Source organism: Perca fluviatilis, chromosome 8 (genome assembly GCF_010015445.1).
Source record: "Perca fluviatilis chromosome 8, GENO_Pfluv_1.0, whole genome shotgun sequence".
Taxonomy (NCBI): Eukaryota; Metazoa; Chordata; class Actinopteri; order Perciformes; family Percidae; genus Perca; species Perca fluviatilis.
The window spans coordinates 16,497,609-16,515,140 of NC_053119.1; the positions used below are offsets into that span (position 1 = coordinate 16,497,609).

Genomic DNA, 17,532 nt, shown 5'->3' on the forward strand with positions numbered 1-17,532 from the left:
TTATCAATGAAGCTTGATAAACACAGCAGAGATGGCTTTAAGTTAACAGATTGTACTTTTTTAAGCAACATTTTTGAGTAAGAGCTTTCTTTTCTAGAAATGATTGACTAATTTGATGGCAACTGAATATTGTGTGCAGGTTTCTACAACTGTTTATATATATTTTTTCGGTTTTGCAGAGTAAGATAGGAGATACAACACTAGACAGTACTAGCTGTTTTTAAATATATATTGCGTTACTGCAGTAAGCATAGCTCTTGTCTTGGAAGGCAGCACGCAATATTTTAGCTAAAGTTTAAAAACACACCTTAAATTTCTTGAGAGAAATAACAGTATTACATCCAATTCAAAGCTATGCACTTATCATGTAAATTCTTGCCTGTAATTGCACACAAAGGTTGTTTAAACTTGTGTTATTGGCGTGAAAACTAAACTTACATTTGTGACATCAAACCATATGGAGGGCAAAAAAAAAGGAAATCAAAAAGGAAAATCTCTCACACACACACACACACACACACACACACACACACACACACACACACACACACACACACACACACACACACACACACACACACACACACACACACACACACACACACACACACACACACAGGGAGAAAGTCAACCTAACTATATAAACAGATGAAGAAGAAGAGTAGCAGGGAAGCCTAATGCTGAGAAAAAGCCCTTGGGATATGCTTACAAAATGGAAACCTGTGCATATGGGGCCAGCATAGGGGATTAAGCGGTGATAAAACGATAGTATGATTTATTTATTTTTTGTCTTTTCTCCTCTGAACAGATGTAGTAATCTGCAACAGGTTGCCCACTGCTTTAAGGCTGCTTTACACAAAAGCATAATTTCATCCTTTTGTGTATATTCCTTTGAGCCAGACTGATCTCATGAAGTGGCGTATGTATGACACGCCAATTCGTATGCCATTATTGGCGTGTTATCAAGACGCATACTCTTTTTTTTGCGCAATTTTCAACGCCGTTTGGCCTCCATTGACTTACATTACCTTGCATGTGAATTGACGCCGTAGCGAGTAGTATGAAAGGGCAAAAATCCGTGTAGGGAGGTTGGTCAGGGTGGAGGATGGGTAAAATACTGTATGTTATAATATGTTTACGCTGTGATGTTGCAGACTGCCATCCGCTGTATAGAGCGTAGACATACACGCAGATAGCTCAAAATGCATACAGATAACAAGCCACTTGGCTTTAGGAAAGTGGCATGTATGTTTACGCGAAGTCATGATATCACGTTGTTTCAGCAGACTTGATGTAGAACAACACTGCATCGGATAAATATTCACTCAAGAAAGGAATGTTTCAGCGTTCCAGTTTAACTCTGTACACTGATATACTCAGGCTTTCTCTGCAAGTGACTGTCACCATGTTATGAAATATAGTTTTACAAAGAAGTCTGGATTTGAGTTATTGATATTACAGGCACCATGCTTTACCAACGGGCCAAAGCTTTTCTGACAGCATCATACAGGCAGTTCATTGTCAAGGCCGCCGGTATCCAGAATGCAACTGCCAGCTGTTTTCTTTGTGGATCAAACCAAAAGAAAACAGCAGGCCAAGGTCAGCACAGACAGGCTTTTCTCCTACAGCAGACAGATGAATCTCTATATACCAGGCCATAAAACAAAGACTCTCTCTGTCACAAATGAGATAATATACCACCCCGTTGTGGAAAAATCAACCATTCTCAAAAATTCATGAAAACTACTTTTTACTTACATTTCTGTTGGAAGTTTGTTGAGCATGTTGAGGAGCTGTGTCAACAGGTGGGTTTCCAACCACCTGTTTTATTTACTTTCAATTTGTGCATAAAAAAAACCTGAGTGGAAACCGGAAATTCAAAAAAGAAAATCCTTTACGCTTGTCTGTATGACTATAGTCTCGCATTGCCAGACATATCTCCACAGCGCTGTGGAGTAAGATCTGGATACACCACACATACATTCTGGAATAGGAGAAAAAAAATTGCTCTGGGTTGTTTACATTTTTTTAAACCAATCACAATCGTCTTAGCTCCAGACACAGCGACAGTGGCTCTGCAAAATCTCGGGAAGGAACTTGTTTTGGTGTAATATTTGCACACCGAAAAAGAAAACGCCACATATAATATTAAATTAACTGTTCACATAATTCAGTAATGTGAGCCATTTAAATTAGCTGGAAACATGGTTAAATAATTTGCTCTTAACAGTGTATCACTGTGTACTTTCTCCAAAGCAATCCTATCATATCGGTCCTAGTTAGATTGTTAATGTCGTAAACCTATTCCTTGTAAATCTTTACAATCATTTCCCAAAAGAACCAAGCAGGCATGCCTTGTTGCACGGTCAAAATGTTCTTCAAAACTTACAATTTTCAGCACGTAGAGTGCTAGCTCGAAGTTTGTTGTTGTTTCTCAAAGTCAACGGAGTTTGAGAATGGCAAAGCACAGAGTGGAAGGTGAGGGACATCTGGTGCATGAGCCATGCGCGGGATGTCAGGCAATTATCCTGGAAATGTACTTCCATTGATCCAGACTAGTGTATTAATAACAGAAACATTTAACAAAGTGCAATAATAATAATAATAATAATAATAATACATTTTATTTGAAAAGCCCTTTTCGGAACCCAAAGCACCAGGCATAGTGAATAAATTATGACGTAGGCCTACATGAAGCATGTGACGTTTTTTTTTCAAAATTGTATTAAATCAACAGCATATTCATAGATTGTCAATGAGACACAAATTATTATTCCAAGCAAAGTCTTTTATACTGTATGTCTTTAAACATGACCGGGAGGGACCTTTAAATGTAAAAAAACAATAAAAACAAAAGCCCACTCCAATGGTGGAAAATAACACATGCTGCTTCACAAAACAGTTGACAGCTTTGTCAAACTCTAATGACACCGGAGAAGGAGCTTGAGAGCTTTTCAAGCAAAAGGTACTTGACAGTGCACACTCAAAAGTAAGCAAGAAGAGTAAATACAAATCTTAAGTTGACCTCATTGACTTTTGACAAACTTTTCCATTTATGGTTTCTATCCATCAGCTACCACCCACACATCTAACAATTTGGCATTAGTCTGGATTGTGCTGCCAGCAGCGTGTGGGTGAGAGATTTGAACACCTGATGCTTTTGTCTTGTAGCTGCCAGCATCACATCATGAACCCAGAAAAAAAAAAAAAAAAAACGTAACAATTTCACTGTGCTGACTCTCCGCTATCACAACTAGACACAAGACAATTAGGACTTTGTGTTGATATTTATGTTTTCACCCATCAGCTTTTACACACTCCTCTGGGTTCACACAAAGTTTCCAGGCTGGAAGAGGATGTGTGTGCACTGGCTGCCACATTCACTAACTCCTATCTGTGGAAAGAGGCCCCACTCCCAGTCACAGGCTTACTCCTGATGAGTTGTGCCTCAGCTTAAAGAGTCAGAGCCATCCTCTGTTTTTTTCTGCATTACTAGAGACACTCACACACAAGCCAGCAAGCCTTAAAATACGAACACACCCAGGTAAATAGCTATGTTGTCAAAGAAAAAAAGTCCAAGACCAACATATTGTAATGCAAGGGTAGCTCCTACACAATCACACACACGGTCTTTAATGACCCCCTTGCCCTGCTATCACCTTGCGATAAAGACCTACTGGAGAGGGCGGAGGGCTGTTTCGTGTCTGCTCACACCCACTTTTCCCTTTAAAGAGAGAAACTAACAACAAACCCCACATGGGCTTAGTCATAAAAGGTTTTAATATAATTCTCTAACAGGGAAATTACATCCTGGCATCTTTTCAAGGTAACCAGAACTGCAGCATAGGCTACTCACATCAATGATTCATGAAGCCACGGCACCACACAGTAAATGAACACAGAGGTAGTCTCTATCACAGCTGTACTTACGCTATGTCCAACTCAGCCGAGAAACAAAAACTTCCTTTAGATCTAAAAATAAATAAAAGGTTTCCTTTAGGTGACACAGACAGATTGATTCCTCCTCCAAGAAATGTCAGATAAAAATCCAGAGAAACAACAGAGCTAAAGCTCTATTACAGTAGATGACAGCTCTGAGGTCCACACTCTCCCTCTCCCTGACACTGTGTCGTACTACAGCCTGCCTCTGGCCACTCAACACACTGGAGCTCCTCCCATCACACACTGCCAGAAAAGGAGGGAGGGAGGGAAGGAGGCAAAAAAGGAGTAGAAGTAGTTACGCTTGCACAGAATGATCTTGACTCCTTTTTTACATTACCCACCAAAGTGCAAAATTAAATATTACTCATATTTTTTAAGAGCAGTGTAACTAACTATTATTACATTTTAGAGAATATTTTACACTGTATAAAGTCCTCCTAAGTCCTTAAGAACGTAAAAAGAATAAGACTTTAATCAGTTTGGGTCTGTTTTCTTTCCCTTCACACTAATTTCCATTGTTACCTGGTTAATTTGCTTGATTTCAACCCGTGCAAATAAATAAAACAAAACTTTCAAATGTATCCAGTGATTGAATGGTCACAAGACTGCTGACTGTCCACTTTTGGGAAATCATTCTCACATGATGCAAAAGCACATTTTGAGGTTACACAAGAAAAAAAACATCCATGCACCATACCATGACATGACTGGATTTATAATGTGAGCAGGAACTAGGCCTAAACGAGACAAAGTCCTAATCACATTGAATGTAACGATTTTTTTTATAGCTCTCTTGGGAGTTGGTTCCCTGTTATGGACTGCAGATGTTTGCCTCTCAGCCAGCTGCTTGCATCCATATAAAGCCTGACTTTAATGATTGTAATTACCAGTAACTTCAAGCTACCGGAAAAAAAAACAAATCTGTCTGTCCTAAATCAGTCATCAATTAACCACTTTCTTTGTATTTAATATCAGAGAGAAGTTAAACATTTTTAAAAGTTAAGGCAACATCATTTATTTTTACACATAATTTGTGTAATCACACTGTAAAACAGATCTGCTATCAGAGGCCACCCATAAACCATTTACCTCTTTTATAACATGTAAAAATCACCAATGATCATCAAGAACATGCCCAGAAAAACTCTGAGTACAAAAACTCATCACTAAGAGAAAAAGCTCCTTATGTAAAACATGGTACTCTTTTTCTTTGTACTCCTTCCATTTGTGCCCTTGTGACATTTGTGCCTAGACTTAAAATTATGTATCATTATATTATGTAACATTTTAAAAATCACTGGGAATAATAAGCCTACTACCATTCCTGCTACATGCTGTAAGGTTGTTACCTCACTGTACTGTATATTTCAGGCTTTAAACATCACTACATTGTCCTTTTTTGGTGGATCAAATGATAGATCCAATATGAGCCGGTCATGGTCAAAATGTTTGTTTAGGTACAAACATGCACTACTCCTGTGCCCTCGGTTTTAAGCATAAAGGTTTACTTATTAATTTCTTCATAAGGATTTTTGATTTTTGGATTTGCAAGTGAATTATATATCCCCAGTTTTGCAACACTGCTGGCATAAAATATAGCAAATTATTAAATATGTAATCAATGACAAATCCAACAGAGAGATACAGGCTACATAAAAGGCACATGAAGAAGACAATAAGAGTCAGTGTGTAAAGTTGGGCCACAAAGTAGTTCTAAAATAATACTCTAACATTGGCAAGGACAAGGTTTTCAGGCCATGACATTGAAGGTACAACAGAAGTGATGCAACAGTCTCAGAAGGGGCCGTTTCATGACTTGAAAAGGGGACACTCAGCTCCAAAAAACTGCATGGTCTTTGTTTTATAAAAACAGCCTGGATTTATTTGTTACTAGTACTTTGATATTGATAAACCTATATCAACATTGTTATTAAATGTAAAATATGCATTCTATATATTGCAGAGACAAAAGGAGATGTGCATGTTTGATGATATGCCAATGAATGTCCACAAAAAGCCCTCTTTAAAAGTAAAGTGTTAGTTTAATAACTTCACGTGCCTTCTCCAAAAATATTTCCAGGGTAAATAGAGAGAAGTGTAAGATACCGGGGTGTTGAGACGGGGACGCCGGTTTCTAAAATAGCAGATGCTAATTATACACTTCAGGCAAATGCTAAGGAGGGAGACGCGATGCCAAGTTTGAGGTGTTAGGATTCTGAATGTAGGCTCAGTGTATCAACAGAGTCAAGATTCCTCGCGGTCACCTGAGACGTACGTATGCCACGAAAAGGATACTCCCTGGATGTCTTATTTACAGCCCCGGTCAAACAGACTGGCCTTTTTCATTGCTGATGACCCTTTTAATATGGCTGTTATCATAATGTTGCTTTTCATTGCCCTTGTTCTCCCTGACTTCTACACAAAGTGCACCCCACCAGTTACAATTAAAAAAAATGCAGAAATTTTAATTGGTTGCAAATGGTTAACACTTGTGTTTTGAGACAATTTTCGATGTTAACCCAAGGCTACTTTTGAAATGAGTTAGGGTTACCCATACATATTAAGAGATGGAAGACAATTGAGTATACTGCTTGAAAAATTAGGTTGAAGACATTCGGTTTAGTGTACAGAAATCTGTTGCTTTGTGTTGGAAAGTACAATACAACCTTTTTACCCAATGATAGGTTGATATGAAAGGTTGTATTTGTTAGAGAATATTCTGAAAAGACAGTTGTACTACTATATGCTTTGTATTTATGGTGATTTGTATTTCTGTTGTAAATATTGGTATCTTTAAAAATAATTTTTTATTGATGATAATGTTTTGTATCTATGGTGATCTATAAGTCACATGACGCTGCAGAAACCAACCTAATAAAGGCAGAAACATTTGGATCACATGAAAAATCAAGGTTTGAACGTTCTCCTCAGGATGTTTCACACACAGCTGGCTGAAGTGCTGACAGGTCATTCTATATAAATGAATAACAGTCTAGGAATTACAGCTCTGCGATAAGCCTTCATGTTTCACATATTAGCTTAATGGAAACACACCAGATAGCAGCACTAGGCTACTTAGAGTCACTGAGGCTGACAGAAGCACTGAAGACAACTGAGCCACCCTGACACCCTACTCTCAGCTTCATGTTACCACTTCCGTGTTCAGCCATTACACTGTTTGACTGTGTCATCGAGACGACCTCGGGTTTTACAGCAGTAATGTGTGCGTTAAAGCACTGTCCAATGTGTTGAAATACTGTAATTTTGTGATTCGTTTGACAAAAAATGTGAGCGATATAAAAACAACATAATTCCCAGTAAACAAACTAACTCTGACTTCTCAAGCAAAACAGCTAACAAAGTCACAACTACTCAGTCAAGGCCGCACCTTGTCTTCACACCACTTGCTTTTGCCCCGATGGCCTGATTTTTCAGCCTCAGTCTTACTGTAATGTAGAAACCAGGAAACTATAAAACACGGACGCTAATGTGTCATTACTTGTACGTGGTTTGGATGTTTAACTCCTACACATATGGTTTTATTATTAAGTAGCTTAATGGTTGTTAAATTAATTGTATTCCACACTGTGACAGCATCAGCTTGTTCCAACTCTTCATTTGACCTAAAGGATGTTTAGACAGAGAGAAATACTTAAAAGTTTTTATGGTGTGCAACCCTTTTTTTCTTTTGATAACTGATTTATATTTTTACAAATGAGCCCCCACTTTCACACGCTGTCTTTTTTGGACTCAAACCCAAGAATGCTTTTTTTATAAGTGTGCCATCAAATGTCAAATGTTCATAATTTAATACACATTCCACCAATATTCAACCTGACAGGTTTGGTATCTTTTAAAAATTCTGGATCTTCACTAAAAGTAAAAAATAAAGTTTTGTGGGTTTGAATAGCATATGTTTGTAATGACCGACCCAGCGGCTGCCCACTGCTTGTTATTAAAGCTTTAATGCGTAACTTTTTGATATTATTGAACGTCCGTTACATTCTATCCATTGCCAAATGAGTTGCTAGAAAGCTAATTAAGACTATCAGCTCCACACAACTCTCTGTATTTCTCAATATGGCTATGTTCAGAAGATTCAGTGAAGATAATAACCTCTTCTGAAGAGTCCATCAGTTTCTGACATTGAATAAGTAAACTAAGCAAGGAAATGACCAGGAGAATAATGTATAATAAAAAATAAAAATTAGTTGCAGCCCTACTTTAAATTTTTATTATATCATTATTTGTCTTATAATTTATTATAGGACAGCTGAAGACATGAAAGGGGAGAGAGAGAGAGTGCGCACTTTACCAGGTGAGCCACACAGGCACCCATTTTAAACTAAATAGGATACATTTCCTATATGTAGTAAAGCTGAATGAGCAGTCCGGAAAAGTACCAGCTGAGGTGGCATTGTGACCCACAACTGAGGTGACTGACTCATTTTGTGTGACTGGTTCAGCATGTTGGATGATGTGTAATATACCTAGAATATGATCAATCATGCTCTTCTCAGATGGCCTGGTGTATGTATGTGGGATGTTGAGGTTTTTCATCCTGTGACAAAGCTTTGGGGAAAAATGAACCTGTGATGGCTTGGCAGGACACAAGCAAAGGCATTACTCCACCACTTCTGCCATCGTAGCTCTCCAGCAAAGAGGGTTTGTGGGATGAGTGCCCTCTGGCAGGGAGGTGATGCCAATGAACAATCCCTGGTGTGTGTGTGTGTGTGTGTGTGTGTGTGTGTGTGTGTGTGTGTGTGTGTGTATGTGTCCATCTATGTGACTCACCCCTGGTCCTTTCATTAGACTCATTTTCAACATACTATCTATTACTCACTTGTCTGAAACCGCTGCTGGAGTTCCCAGTATTACCAGTCACACGTCATCATCATCCTGTACCTGCGACTTATCACATGCTCTCTTTCCGGTGCTTGTTGCATGTGGCTGTTCTTCCCTCAATCCTTTTCTATACTGTGTCTATCTTTATAAAGAGAAATGTGTTTTTAGTGGCTTTGACTGCCAAACTATTTACTGGATTAACAATTTGTCAAACCAGAGCCAATGGCACAGCTCCAAAGCAAGTAGGCTTGCTTAAAATTCAGCAGACAGAGCAAGAGGAACAGCTCGGATGCTCCTCAGGTGGCCCTCCTGTCAGCAGCTCAACTTTCCTGTATTTTCTGTCTCAGGTCCCCTCCCCCACACATACACACCCCCACTACCACATACAGTAACAACCATGTCCTCCTCTGTGCAACAGAGGGGGGATTTAATCAAGCAATTATTTGTCTTCCTGTGGCAAGAAATTAGATTCAGCAGTCCAACAATGTCTATATAATTTCTCAAACCTCATGCCAGAGTGACAGGGTAATCAATTTGACCTTATACTGTGATTTTTCAATTCTCTATATTGTTGCATATCTCCCTTTAATAAAGCCGGTTGTATGAAGTCATTCTAGGTGACATTGTAAATCAATGAGCAGGGCAGCTGTATGGCAATATTACATTGAAAGAATTGTTGCATCAATTTAAAAAGGTATTGTGATTTGTAAGATATTTAACTTAGTGAATAATCACCAATTTATTTATATTCTTATCCATCCTATCTATTTATCTACACTGTATATTGTCAAGGTGCAATTAAAACCTGATGGTTTGTTAACACAGAACTATCTGAGAAGCAGTTATTGGAAAAGGGCAGGCACTTTCAAAGAAATACCTGGCAAGTGATTGGATAACCAATGTATCTCCAAAATGTCAATGTCAACTTTTCATGAGCTAAGAAAGCAGCCCTATCACCTCATGTATTTATTAAAGCTGCAAAGATTAGTCGATTAATTGCTTAATCTGTGGACAGAGAATGAATCAGAAACTATTTTGATAATCGTAAAGCGTAAAACACTCAGTTTCGTAATAACACTCCTGGTTTGGTGAAATTACCATGTCTTAAGGTGAAAATGACCGTGGATATTTGCTTTCAGTTTCAGCTGTCAATTAATTACATACATGCTGCAGCTAGATTGCCTATTTTTCAGCAAATGCAGAAGAATAATGGCCCCAAAGGATAATATGCTGTGTGTCCGCTGAGTCTCAAAGACCAATTACCTTCACTGTAAACATGGCCCCTTCTCTATGGGGAAATCATAAAATGACCCTAAAAGTATCACATGGTTTCTCTTGACTTTATCCAAGCTGGGACCCTTCTCCAGAATATATATCCTGATCCCAAAGGGCTAATGAGATTGTAATTTAGAGATGTGTTAGTTCATCAAGCTGATTACAACAATAGAGAAATGCAAAGCTCATTTCACACATGCACTACAAATCTGAAATTATCTAGACATTACCCGGCGGAGCAGTATGTGAGAACCTAATGTCCGATCAAACTGATTAGGTCATTAGTTTAGGTTGCCAGATCCCTGGTACAAAGTCTGTGTAATCTCTGATTGTGCCCAAAGTGTGAGAATTTAAATCAAAAAAGGGACCACAGATGTAAATTAGCTGTATAGCTAACTCTGTTACAGGGCTTTAACTGTGCATGGTCCCCGACAAATAAACTAAAAACAACAAAAAAATTCAAATTCAGAAATTGTCAGACAAATTCAAGTAACGGCAAGAGACTCTGTTGTCTATGACCAAATTATGAACGGCTCTGTGACCGGTGTAACTTCGGACTATGTTGGGACCTGATTCCTCAGACAATGTCTGGAGTTCATATGTGAAAACGACTTTATACTTCTAATGTACTGAGGAAATGACCTAAGGAGTTGAATGGATAGCATTAGACAAAAGAGAGTGGAAATGAGTGATGACTCAAACAGGAAAAATCCTGAGGATGAATTAGTTATAAGGCCATCTACATGTGGGGCAGACGAGACATAAAATATTAAGTTACCATCTGATATATGCCAAGAGTTAAGGTTTAACAACTCCTGAAAAATCACCTACTGTACATTTACAACCAACCCTCTATGGTCCTGTGCTAGAAATACACATCCCGTTAAAAGTCAATGACGAAGAAGGAAAAGTGTTGGGCTAAGCATCTACGAACGCACCGTGAATTGCTGTTAAATTTCTGTAGCAGTCAAAAATCTGCATGCAGATAACACCCACCGCATCATTCATCTCGGTTACATGACTGTCATTGTACACGCCCAGTTTTTTGTGGAGCAGATGAATCAAAGTGAGACATATGTTCCAAGGAAGTAAGATAAATAATTATCTCATGCAAATTTATTCTTTTTTTTAAATCAAAAAGTACAACTGAGCTGTGATCTTTTAAAAGATTGTCATATAAGTAAAAAAGAAGCTTACTGTATACTGCACAGAAGATAAGAAATCACTTCACACCAAAAGGTAATTGTAGCTTTCTGCGACACATGCTGAATTATCTCTGAGCCAGCACGAGATCTGTCTCATCTTTACCATGGAAACCAACACCATACTACAGTACATGCACACACACTGAGGGAGCAATTGCCATGGCATCCAGTGCCGTGGCGACAAGAAGCTTTCAGCAACCAGACCAATTTACTCAGCACTTAACTGGACACTCCGTCAACCTTCTGTCTATCACTTCTATTACACTCCATCCTCCTCTCTACTCCCTTTTTTTTTTTTACAATAAATTTCTTTTGTCATGAGCCAGAAGAATTACCTTTTATCAGCAGAGGACAATGTCTTGCAGTGCTCAGTAGGAGCGGCGCTCTGTCGAGTGGTGACAGAGGAAAAGAAGCTCTGCAGGGATCCCGAGAGATGCCCAGGGATGCAGCTGAACCGGCACCGCACGCACGCATCCACCACCACTATCACCACCAGTTAGAGCAGCAACGGCAGCAGCAAATCGGAAAGGGGAGGGGAATAAAATATAAAAAAGCAGGAGAGGGGGTTGCTCTATCAGCAGCAGAAACATTACATCATAGGCTGCCTCTGTGGAAGGGTGGGAGAGGAGTGGACGGAGGAAGGGTGGTGCTTCTTGTAGCTGCACTCTCTCTGTCACTGCTGAGCTCTTTTCAGTCCATGCACAAGTCCAAATTTAATATTTATGATCTGGTAACTGTAAAATGCCCTCAGTGGTTAGAGCCAGACCTATGAAATAATTAGATCAACTGCTCTTAATTGTGTATGATCACTGGGGTTTGTTGTCAGAATGGATATAATATGATGTAGACTATAATGTGGCTTATCCCTTTGGGGCACAGGCTGTGTGTGTGTGTGTGTGTGTGTGTGTGTGTGTGTGTGTGTGTGTGTGTGTGTGTGTGTGTGTGTGTGTGTGTGTGTGTGTGTGTGTGTATCCAGTGTATGGGAGCTCACACAATGTCTATTCTGTGTGGTAATTCAATTGCGTGACAAGTGCTTGCTTACCAGTGCTCAAAAAGCATGTTGATATTCAACCTCTGAAAAAGGTCATCGGAGACTCCTTGCGGCAGTTGTCAGTGGATAGATACAATTGTTAAGACAATGATTATATTCAAACTTGACCGTCACAACCTATTTGTCAAAAACTGCTGAGTGAATATGTCCGACCATAAGGGACATATGTAACGGTCGCCTTTTCCCAGAGGACAGCTGTTAACCACCTACACACTGGTGCACAACAGCCCACCACCACTGACAACAATACTCACAACAATGGTTAGACAGAACCACATGATATCAGTGCTTCCGAACAAAATCAAAACACACACCCACAAGTACATGCTGTCAAAAGGACACATTACTGAACCAAGCTGAATTAAATACGTTCAAAAAGCAGAAAATAAAATGTTTCTCTGCCAGCTACAACTAGTTGTTGTGAGCACAGTGCAAAGATTCCCCATCTCATTTGGACTTTCCCCCACTACAGTGTTACTGTATGGCCATTGGGTTTTCTTCAAATTTGCTTGTTTTGTCCAACCAACAAAACTTAAACAATTAATCAACTATTAAAGGGGTGATAGAATGCAAAACTGATTTTACCTTGTCATAGTTGAATAATGACAGTTTAGTGGGTAACTAGGACATACATAGAACCTCTAAATCCCATTGACACCTCTTTTCTCTGCAAATCTCACTATTTGAAACTGCCTCTGAAAACGGGCGAATCTCAACGAGCCCCATAGTTGACGTCAGCTATTGCGGCTCCTCCTCATTTGGCTCTAGTCTCTTTGTCACACCCCAACATTTGCATAGGCTACACAACTGACCTGAGATCAGTCTTCTGAATCTAGGTCGTGCAGATCTCAGAAATTGTATACATTGTTCATATGCTATTTTACCATTAAATTCACTTCTGAGACTTTTTTATGCGAGAAATCAACTACGTAGAGGTCAAATACGGGCCGTTCTACGAAAATTGATGTCTAATTGCAAATTTTGTCCGACTGTGTGTCGGAGTTCAGAGGCCGGTGCTGCCTGTGTAGCTGCCTCGCCGCCTGGCCTGCCTTCCTTCACAGACCCCGGCCTGCTGTGAGGTAGATGGAGCTCAGTCACGGCTGGCAACCCACAGCACTCCATACCCGCGCAAAGTCATCGTTTTGGGCTAATGGACTACGAAACGCCGCTGCTCTGACAGAGCTCCAGGGCCTCCAACTCCCCTCTTCCTGCTAGCTAAATGCCCGGTGTATGTGAGTGAAAGCGTGGTCAGCGAGCTTGTTACGCCAGCATTCTCTTACCACAGGTTCCAGTTACTCTTTGTGTGTAATTATAATGTGTTGAGTTATTTAAACAAACGACTGGGGAAATAAACGCCGCAAGTCTCATTGATAGAGCCTGCTGCTGGATGTAGCTCTGTCATTGAGAGCTAGCTAGCTAGCCTCCTCTTAGAATTCCTCTGGAATTCACAAAATTTCATTAACTTGAAATCTGACACAGGTGTTAGCTTTATAAGACATTTAGTTAGATGTTGTATACGTGGCGTGACGAAATTCAAACTGTAAATATACTCGAATTACGCCGAAAAGGAAGCTAACTATCCGTGATTTGTAGCTAGGATTGAAGGGACAGTCGCAGCTAACGAAACACCTAGTCTTCACAATTATTAATTAACTTGAAATCGGACACAGTTGTTAGATTTATAAGACATATAGTTAGATGTTGTGTAAGTGGCGTGACGAAATTCAAACTGTAAATATACTCGAATTAAGGCTAAAAGGAAGCTAACTATCCATGATTTGTAGCTAGGATTGAAGGGACAGTCGCAGCTAACGAAACACCTAGTCTCCACAAATCTTCATTAACTTGAAATCGGACACAGTTATTAGCTTTATAAGACCTTTAGTTAGATTTTGTATAAGTGGCGTGACATGTGTGTAACATGTGGTAAGAGATTGCTGGTGTAACAAGCTCGCTGACCGCGCTCTCACTCTCACACAACGGGCCATTTAGCTAGCAGGAAGAGGGGAGTTGAAGGCCCTGGAGCTCTGTCAGGGCAGCGGTGTTGGTAGACCCTGCTGTGGGCTGCCAGCCGTGACGGAGCTCCAAGTACCTCATAGCAGGCCGGGGTCTGTGAAGGAAGGCAGGCCGGGCGGCGAGGCAGCACCGGCGGCGAGGCAGCACCAGCGGCTGAACTCCGACACACAGTCTTACCAAATTTGCAATTAGCCATCAATTTTCGTAAAACGGCCCATATTTGAGCTTTATATAGTTGATTTCTCGCTTAAAAAAGTCTCAGAAGTGAATTTAATAACGAAATAGCCCGACAAACAATGTATAACTTTGCAGTGTCTGAAATATGAGGCCTGCTGCCGAGTCTCCCATGTGTTTCTATGTAGTTTGCTCAAACCAATCAGCGCGCAGCTCATTTTTTATATACATTAGCATACCATATTTGGAAGAAAAGCTCTTGTTCCAAATAGAGCCATATTCACAGGGTAGTTAAGGGCCTAATAAAATAGCATTCGGGCAATTTTCAGCCCAACCAATGTTACATACCCCATTAGGAGACCTTAAGGAACAATGTAAAATACCCTATATAATCATTCTATCACCCCTTTAAAGCTGCTGTAGGTAAGATTGTGAAGATCCAGGACTTTGCCAACAAATTTGAACATCGACAACTTCTCAGTCCCTCCCCCCTTTCTGCTGCAGCCCAAACCGTCTCCTAAGCCCCTCCCACACAAGGGAGTTTGACAGAACTGTTGGCATGTCAGACAATATTTTCAATAACTAAACACTAACACAACGTTAACTTTACTCACCAACAGTAAAACGATGCTAACTAACAGGCTAGCGTTAGCCATTTCAGCATCATATCAGACCGACCACTGTGCAAACGTTACAATTATCCTCACCAACGTAGCTTTGTGGACTTTTGACTACTAATAACCAAGTGAAAGATAAATCATTCATGGTAATTATGTTACCTATCGAGAAGAAATGTGGCTACATCTGCATCGTTCAGCCGAGTTTTGGGAAACCTTTCTGCAGCTCGTGCGCGGGGAAGGGGGAGGGGAGAACCCTATTATATGCGTGTGCGGGCCTGAGCAGTGATTGACAGGCAGTTAGACACCCCCTGTGGCCGTGATTGGAGAAAATCAACCGGGAGCGGTGGAATTTTGCCAATCGCGCTACAGGCTGTAGGTGGTGCCAGAGGAGCTGGATTTTTTTTATATTACATAATTCATGTAGTTCTACTGGAACATAGGGTCAGTTTCAGCAAATATGACAGATAGTTAGTTTTATAAGACTTACCTACTGCATCTTTAAAAGTGTTGACATTTTCTGTCTATCAATTAAATCACTTCAACACTGAAATCCCTTTAAAAAAGGTATCACTCAGAATGCCAAAATCATGGAAAATTACTACCAATCTCTGCATCTTTAAGATTTTAGTTCATTGTTTTCGTTTTACATGTTGCATTGAAACTGAGTCAATCTCATCAATCCCTGTCAGTGGCCGTTTCCAGCAAAAGCTCTAATAAACACATTGTACGCTTCCTGCCTGCAGCGCCCTGAAAATAAGACAAACTGTGGCCTGTCTGAAACAAGCTGAAGACACTGATATTTTTGTAATGAATGGTTCAAACCCAAGCTTAAATGTAGCCCAATTAAAGTGAAAACGACTTGTTATTACTATTACTACTAATAATGATAATTATTCCATCTGCGATGTTTAATGTATTCAGTGGCACAGCAGTCGGTAGATAAAGTAAACAGACTGTAATGCATTGTGTAAATGGACTGCAGCTGTGCTCTCTCATATAGTCTGACATCTGTCAAAACCCAAACAAATTACACTAGCTATTGGATAAATGGGTTACACAAAGATGTAGATCTGTTGTTCATAGCAAGCAAGCAATGTGTTCAAGTAAACAACACAATAAATAATGAGGAAAAGCTAAATCATATGTATTGTACTGTAGCTCTGACCCAGTAATAGTTCTACTGTAGGCCCAGTTTAAGAGTAAACACAGGTAAGCAAACTCTGCTGAAGACAAGATCTGGTGCATACACTTAAGTCATGAAGTCACTCTAATAAAGGCTTGTTTCCACATTTCCTCAGTTGGTATGCTTTTAAAACTTTGAATAGAAATAACCAGCAACTTTCTAAAAAAAAAAAGGATCAATTATTGTTTACAAAGCAGAGTATGGACAAGCTTTCACTGACAAATTCATAAACAAACATTATCGTTGACGTGCTCTATAAATATAACAAGAAAACAAAGTGAAGGGTTAGTGTGAGTTTGAACAGTGACAATTGTCACAGCATGTTTTGGTAGTCAAGCCCTGAGCAGCAGCGACGACAGACCACAGAGACCTTTAATTTAAGGCCTGATGGCCAGCTAAAGAATGAAGCCTGACCCTTATGTGTATGGACCACTCACATCCGCCATAATCTGTACTCCATGTAGGCTACATCATATTTCCCACTCAAAAGAAAACAATGAAAAAGTTCTTATGAGTGACATCAAGCAATGTATATGAGCGTTGTGAATACTAAAAATGTAATAATTAAGCCTAAATACAAAGCAGAAAACTCAGAACAGAGATCCACCATTACAGCTTGAAGATGTGGCCTTCTGAAACAATGTAACCTCAGTCGCAACACACACACACACACACACACACACACAAACAAAGGGAGAAAATAAAGAAGCACTGTACTGTATGTGCGGCAAAGACCTTAATATGTGTGACAGTGAAAGCAGAAAAATCAATCCAACTGCTCTTTTGTCCGTCTCTCTCGTTTTGAAATGGAGCGTACAAAATTCCTCACATACCAAGTTTTGTAGGTTGGCTGGAATGCAGACTGTACTCGGACAAGGCTGTGTGATTTCCAGTGTGTGTGACACTATTCAATGGATGACGCCTGAGGAAGGAGGGTACCACAAAATGTAAACAGCCCTCCTGATGGAACACAAATTGGCTGAACCCCTTATGACCGCAGGGGACAACAGCCTTGAAATATTATTGCTGCAGCACACAGACTATCATTCTACTTTCCCAGTGAAAAGCCCCGTTCCCAACGAGCTATTGAGTCTCACTGTTGCAAATAGATTCAAGCACTTCACTGCAAAAGGAAAAAAAAATACAATGACAGCATTGAGAGACAAGAGAGTGACCTTGACATGAGACCATTGTGCTCTCAAGGAACACAAAAAGCCATTT

General features: G+C 39.9%; 1 protein-coding gene across 5 annotated transcripts in view; it reads right to left on the reverse strand.

The window, feature by feature from the left end:
• Positions 1–17,532, reverse strand: part of sema4ba (sema domain, immunoglobulin domain (Ig), transmembrane domain (TM) and short cytoplasmic domain, (semaphorin) 4Ba) — an 86,470-nt gene that overhangs the window by 35,054 nt on the left and 33,884 nt on the right. The window contains exon 1 of one of the 5 annotated variants that reach the window (XM_039807740.1): positions 11,603–11,793. The exons of 1 other annotated variant lie outside the window; for it this stretch is intronic. The gene's annotated coding sequence lies outside the window, so the exon portion shown is untranslated. Of the gene's footprint in view, positions 1–1,758; positions 1,780–3,856; positions 3,876–3,930; positions 4,114–11,602; positions 11,794–17,532 lie in introns of those variants that run through there. 3 more of the 5 variants (XM_039807739.1, XM_039807742.1, XM_039807743.1) reach the window with 3 other exon arrangements.